Below are 6,352 nucleotides of genomic sequence, written 5' to 3'. Positions count from 1 at the left end.
ACAACATTTATAAAGCAAACATTATCCCGTAGGTCTAACACAGCCAATGCATGAATAGTTTAGGCAGAACAGTGTTTAATGCTCTGAACCAAATGCTTGAATAGTTGAAACATATGTTGCAGAACAGTGGTAATATTTGTTCAGAATATTGACAAAGAAATCGATATAAGGATTGGACTCTTTTTTCAATTTTTGCCTAAAAAGACAAACCCAAATCTAACTGCCTGTAGCTCAGGGGTATGCATATTCTTGATACCATTTGAAAGAAAAAAACTACTTTTTTTTGGAACCATTATCTTTGAAATGCAAGAGAAAGGCCATAATGTATTATTCCAGCCCAGGTGAAATTTAGATATTGGCCACTAGATGGCAGCAGTGTAAGTGCAAAGTTTTAGACTGATCCAATGAACAATTGCATTTCTGTTCAAAATGTTTTATCACGACTGCCCAAATGTGCCTACTTTGTTTATTAGTAACTTTTCAAGTTCAAAACTGTGCACTCTCCTCAAACAATAGCATGGTATTTTTTCACTGTAGTAGCTACTGTAAATTGGACAGTGCAGTTAGATTAACAAGAACTTAAGCTTTCTGCCAATATCAAATATGTCTATGTCCTGGGATATGTTCTTGCTACTTACAACCTCATGCTAATTGCATTAGCCTAAGTTAGCTCAACCGTCCCGTGGGGGACTCACCGATCCTACAGAAGGGGGTTAGCCATCTGTGAAGCCACTGATGCCTTCCCTGTAGCTCAGTTGGTAGAGCATGGTGTTTGCAACACCAGGGTTGTGGGTTCGATTCCCACGGGGGGCCAGCACAGAAAAAAAAAAAAAAATTATGAAATTGTATGAAATGTATGCATTCACTACTGTAAGTCGCTCTGGATAAGAGCGTCTGCTAAATGACGTAAATGTATAAATGATGGAATTAACAACAAATTCTCAAAACATAAATATTTCTACCTCTTAAAGCAAAAGTTAAATACAAACATTTGTGAACATTTGGAAAAGGATTCATTTGAAAATCCCCAATAAAAACAACCATTCTGTCAGATCTTGCAGGTCAAACTTGACGCCGTTGACCAAATCCCTGGACACATTTTTTAGGAATCACAGTTTTGAGAGAAACAATAGTCACAGGGGGCTATTGAAAGAGACTACATACAATAAGGTTTAGTTAATATTCATAACTGACAGTTTTTAGAATTTTAAACACTATTTTGGAAAGTAATACTTTTATTAACTATATAATAATATAGAAGGGAATGAAACAATGAGAAGGAATAGGAAGGATGATGATGACAGAGACGGTCCCCCTCTCTACTCTACTCCTCAAACTCCAGCTGACTCCCTCGCTGAAGGACCGTCTACGGGCCAGGACAGAGGGGCACCCCCAGCTGACTCCCCACTGAAGGACCGTCTACGGGCCAGGACGGAGGGGGAACCCCCAGCTGACTCCCCACTGAAGGACCGTCTACGGGCCAGGACGGAGGGGGAACCCCCAGCTGACTCCCCACTGAAGGACCGTCTACGGGCCAGGACGGAGGGGGAACCCCCAGCTGACTCCCCACTGAAGGACCGTCTACGGGCCAGGACGGAGGGGGAACCCCCAGCTGACTCCCCACTGAAGGACCGTCTACGGGCCAGGACGGAGGGGGAACCCCCAGCTGACTCCCCACTGAAGGACCGTCTACGGGCCAGGACGGAGGGGGAACCCCCATCTGACTCCCCCACTGAAGGACCGTCTACGGGCCAGGACGGAGGAGAACCCCCAGCTGACTCCCCACTGAAGGACCGTCTACGGGCCAGGACGGAGGGGAACCCCCATCTGACTCCCCCACTGAAGGACCGTCTACGGGCCAGGACGGAGGGGAACCCCCAGCTGACTCCCCACTGAAGGACCGTCTACGGGCCAGGACGGCGGGGGAACCCCCAGCTGACTCCCCACTGAAGGACCGTCTACGGGCCAGGACGGAGGGGGAACCCCCAGCTGACTCCCCACTGAAGGACCGTCTACGGGCCAGGACGGAGGGGGAACCCCCAGCTGACTCCCCACTGAAGGACCGTCTACGGGCCAGGACGGAGGGGGAACCCCCAGCTGACTCCCCCACTGAAGGACCGTCTACGGGCCAGGACGGAGGGGGAACCCCCAGCTGACTCCCCACTGAAGGACCGTCTACGGGCCAGGACGGAGGGGCACCCCCAGCTGACTCCCCACTGAAGGACCGTCTACGGGCCAGGACGGAGGGGCACCCCCAGCTGACTCCCCACTGAAGGACCGTCTACGGGCCAGGACGGAGGGGCACCCCCAGCTGACTCCCTCGCTGAAGGACCGTCTACGGGCCAGGACGGAGGGGGAACCCCCAGCTGACTCCCCACTGAAGGACCGTCTACGGGCCAGGACGGAGGAGAACCCCCAGCTGACTCCCCCACTGAAGGACCGTCTACGGGCCAGGACGGAGGGGGAACCCCCAGCTGACTCCCCACTGAAGGACCGTCTACGGGCCAGGACGGAGGGGCACCCCCAGCTGACTCCCCACTGAAGGACCGTCTACGGGCCAGGACGGAGGGGCACCCCCAGCTGACTCCCCACTGAAGGACCGTCTACGGGCCAGGACGGAGGGGCACCCCCAGCTGACTCCCCACTGAAGGACCGTCTACGGGCCAGGACGGAGGGGCACCCCCAGCTGACTCCCCACTGAAGGACCGTCTACGGGCCAGGACGGAGGGGCACCCCCAGCTGACTCCCCCCGCTGAATGACCGTCTACGGTGGCGTGTCTCTACAGGGACAGGAGGACGAGTATTGACGTGATGAGGAGACAGGGATAGTTGTGCTAAAATCCTCAGAGCAACAAGAGCATTTGTTTTTAAAGAGTCACACCTTTCCGAGAGTAGAGCCAACCGTGGAGGCTTGGATCAATGGTGAGTCACTAATATTTCTTGTTGATACTGGGGCTGCTGTGTCTGTCATTAACTGCGAGGCTATGACAACACCTCCCATGTCTAGTGAAACAGTCAAAGCTGTAGGGGCTTCAGGCCTCCCATTCAGAGAGCGGGTAACGTTGCCTCTGCCTGTCTCTAGGGGCTTCAGGCCTCCCATTCAGAGAGCAGGTAACGTTGTCTCTGCCTGTCTCTAGGGGCTTCAGGCCTCCCATTCAGAGAGCAGGTAACGTTTCCTCTGCCTGTCTCTAGGGGCTTCAGGCCTCCCATTCAGAGAGCAGGTAACGTTGTCTCTGCCTGTCTCTAGGGGCTTCAGGCCTCCCATTCAGAGAGCAGGTAACGTTGTCTCTGCCTGTCTCTAGGGACTTCAGGCCTCCCATTCAGAGAGCAGGTAACGTTTCCTCTGCCTGTCTCTAGGGGCTTCAGGCCTCCCATTCAGAGAGCAGGTAACGTTGTCTCTGCCTGTCTCTAGGGGCTTCAGGCCTCCCATTCAGAGAGCAGGTAACGTTGTCTCTGCCTGTCTCTAGGGGCTTCAGGCCTCCCATTCAGAGAGCAGGTAACGTTGTCTCTGCCTGTCTCTAGGGGCTTCAGGCCTCCCATTCAGAGAGCAGGTAACGTTGTCTCTGCCTGTCTCTAGGGGCTTCAGGCCTCCCATTCAGAGAGCAGGTAACGTTTCCTCTGCCTGTCTCTAGGGGCTTCAGGCCTCCCATTCAGAGAGCAGGTAACGTTGTCTCTGCCTGTCTCTAGGGACTTCAGGCCTCCCATTCAGAGAGCAGGTAACGTTGTCTCTGCCTGTCTCTAGGGGCTTCAGGCCTCCCATTCAGAGAGCAGGTAACGTTGCCTCTGCCTGTCTCCTTTTTGTGAGGAGTTGTGTCAACATTAATTTCTCTACTCTGACCGCTGTCCCGTCAATCTGACGGGCAGGGACCTCCTGTGTAAACTGGGCGTCGACATAACATGTGGCCGAACCGGGTTTAACCGTTATTCACGAGGAAGAGGACGAAGAGGGGGAGCAATCGATGTTAAAATGTTGTGAGTTTTGTGACTGGTATTATGCATGGGATGTTGACGATGAGGCGTCCCAATATTGCTCGTGTTTTCTCAACGGCCAAAACCCATTGGGGCCACGAGGGCAGTTTCATGTCTGACGCAGGGTTACATTACACCTTCCATTTTTCACCATTGACAAGAGATCTCCATTATGAGAAACAATGGCTGTGTTCTACATTACAGGATGAGTCAGTGCAGTGTGAGGGTTTATACTGAGCAGTGATCTCTGTGCTTTAGGGGGTTCATCTAACCCCTGCACAGAAAGACCTCTCTACCTGTTTGAGGATAGGGCACCAGTGTGAGGGTTTCTACCGTAGCAGTGATCTCTGTGCTTTAGGGGGTTCATCTAACCCCTGCACAGAAAGACCTCTCTACCTGTTTGAGGATAGGGCACCACATGCGTCCCTGGCTAAATCAGACGGTAGTAGAATGGGCGGATACTGGAATTTGGATGAAATGCTTGGTTGATGCTATAGACTGGGAGATGCGTCCTGATAGGTCGACGTATTCACTCAGCACAATGAGAAGTTGTTACCCACTCAGCTGGGGAAAACGCCAACTGAGAAGGGTCTGCATGGTGTTGATCAGGTTTCTTTCCCTACCGATGTCGTGTTGTTGAGTGAAGACTCACCCCTCCTGAGAGGAGTCTGCATGGTGTTGATCAGGTTTCTTTCCCTACCGATGTTGTGTTGTTGAGTGAAGACTCACCCCTCCTGAGAAGGGTCCCTGAATGACTATGGGCAAGGGACAAATAGGATTTTGGGGAGAATGAAGGGAGCTGAGCCAATGGTGGTCACTCCTAAAGATACCAGCCGTCCATCTAGAGCACAATATCCACTCAGTAGGGAGGCAATCGCAGGTATTACTGCTGTTCATGCATCCCTGTTAGCTAATGGTGCTTTAACTCCCTGTCCAGAATCACCCTGTAACACCCTTATCTAGCCTGTTAGCTAATGGTGCTTTAACTCCCTGTCCAGAATCACCCTGTAACACCCCTATCTAGCCTGTTAGCTAATGGCGCTTTAACTCCATGTCCAGAATCACCCTGTAACATCCCTATCTAGCCTGTTAGCTAATGGTGCTTTAACTCCCTGTCCAGAATCACCCTGTAACATCCCTATCTAGCCTGTTAGCTAATGGTGCTTTAACTCCCTGTCCAGAATCACCCTGTAACACCCCTATCTAGCCTGTTAGCTAATGGTGCTTTAACTCCCTGTCCAGAATCACCCTGTAACATCCCTATCTAGCCTGTTAGCTAATGGTGCTTTAACTCGCTGTCCAGAATCACCCTGTAACATCCCTATCTAGCCTGTTAGAAAACCTTCAGGTGATTGGAGATTGGTCCAGGATTTAAGGCCTGTGAACGATGCAGTTCTTGCCCCGGTGGTTCGTAATGTTACTACTCTGTTGGGGGGCGGTACCACCCACAGCAGAGTGGTTCTCTGTGATTGATTTGACGAATGCATTTTTTTTCAGTATTCCTGTGGCACCAGAATCTCCGTTCTGGTTTGCCGTTCACGTTTCTCAGTAAGAGATTTACGTGGACTGTGGCTCCTATGGGTTACGTGGAATCCCCCTGCTATTTTTTTTCGGCAGCTTTAGCGCTAAATCTGGAGGGTTTTCTACCCCCCTGAGGGCAGCACTCTGATTCAGTATGTGGATGATTTGTTGTCGTGCTCCTAGCTCCACGGAAGCTTGTGAAACTGATACTCGGGCTCTGTTGATATTTCTCGCTGAGAATGGCCAGAAAGTTTCAGAGAAGAAGTTACAGTTGGTTTCACAGACAGTATCTGGGTCATGACCTCACTCCCAATGGCAGGTGGCTGGGTAAAAAGAGGACACAGGCTATTCTCTCCGTCCCACAGCCGGTTACTAAACAACACATGATGTCATTAACCGGTATGGCAGGGTATTGTAGGGCGTGGTTATCTGACTATGCTGAGGTGGTGCAGTCACTTGTTGACCTTATTTATGGCCACAAAATGGCTACGAATGACAAAATGAAGTGGACACCAGAGGGACTGACTGCTCTGACCAGACTGAAACATCTCATGACTACTTCTCCCTGTTTGGGACTCCCTGACCATTCTGCTTCTCCCTGTTTGGGACTCCCTGACCCTGTTTGGGACTCCCTGACCATTCTGCTTCTCCCTGTTTGGGACTCCCTGACCATTCTAAACCTTTTAACCTCTTTGTTTGTGAGAAAACATGGTTTTATGTCGTCTGTTTTAACACAGGATCATGGAGGACAGCAGCGCCTGGTTGGGTATTACTCCAAACAGCTGGACCATGTAGCCAGAGGCCTGGTTGGGTATTACTCCAAACAGCTGGACAGTGTAGCCAGAGGCCTGGTTGGGTATTA

The sequence above is a fragment of the Salmo trutta genome, unplaced genomic scaffold, assembly GCF_901001165.1.
Source record: "Salmo trutta unplaced genomic scaffold, fSalTru1.1, whole genome shotgun sequence".
Lineage (NCBI taxonomy): Eukaryota > Metazoa > Chordata > Actinopteri > Salmoniformes > Salmonidae > Salmo > Salmo trutta.
This window is presented reverse-complemented; position numbering follows the sequence as displayed.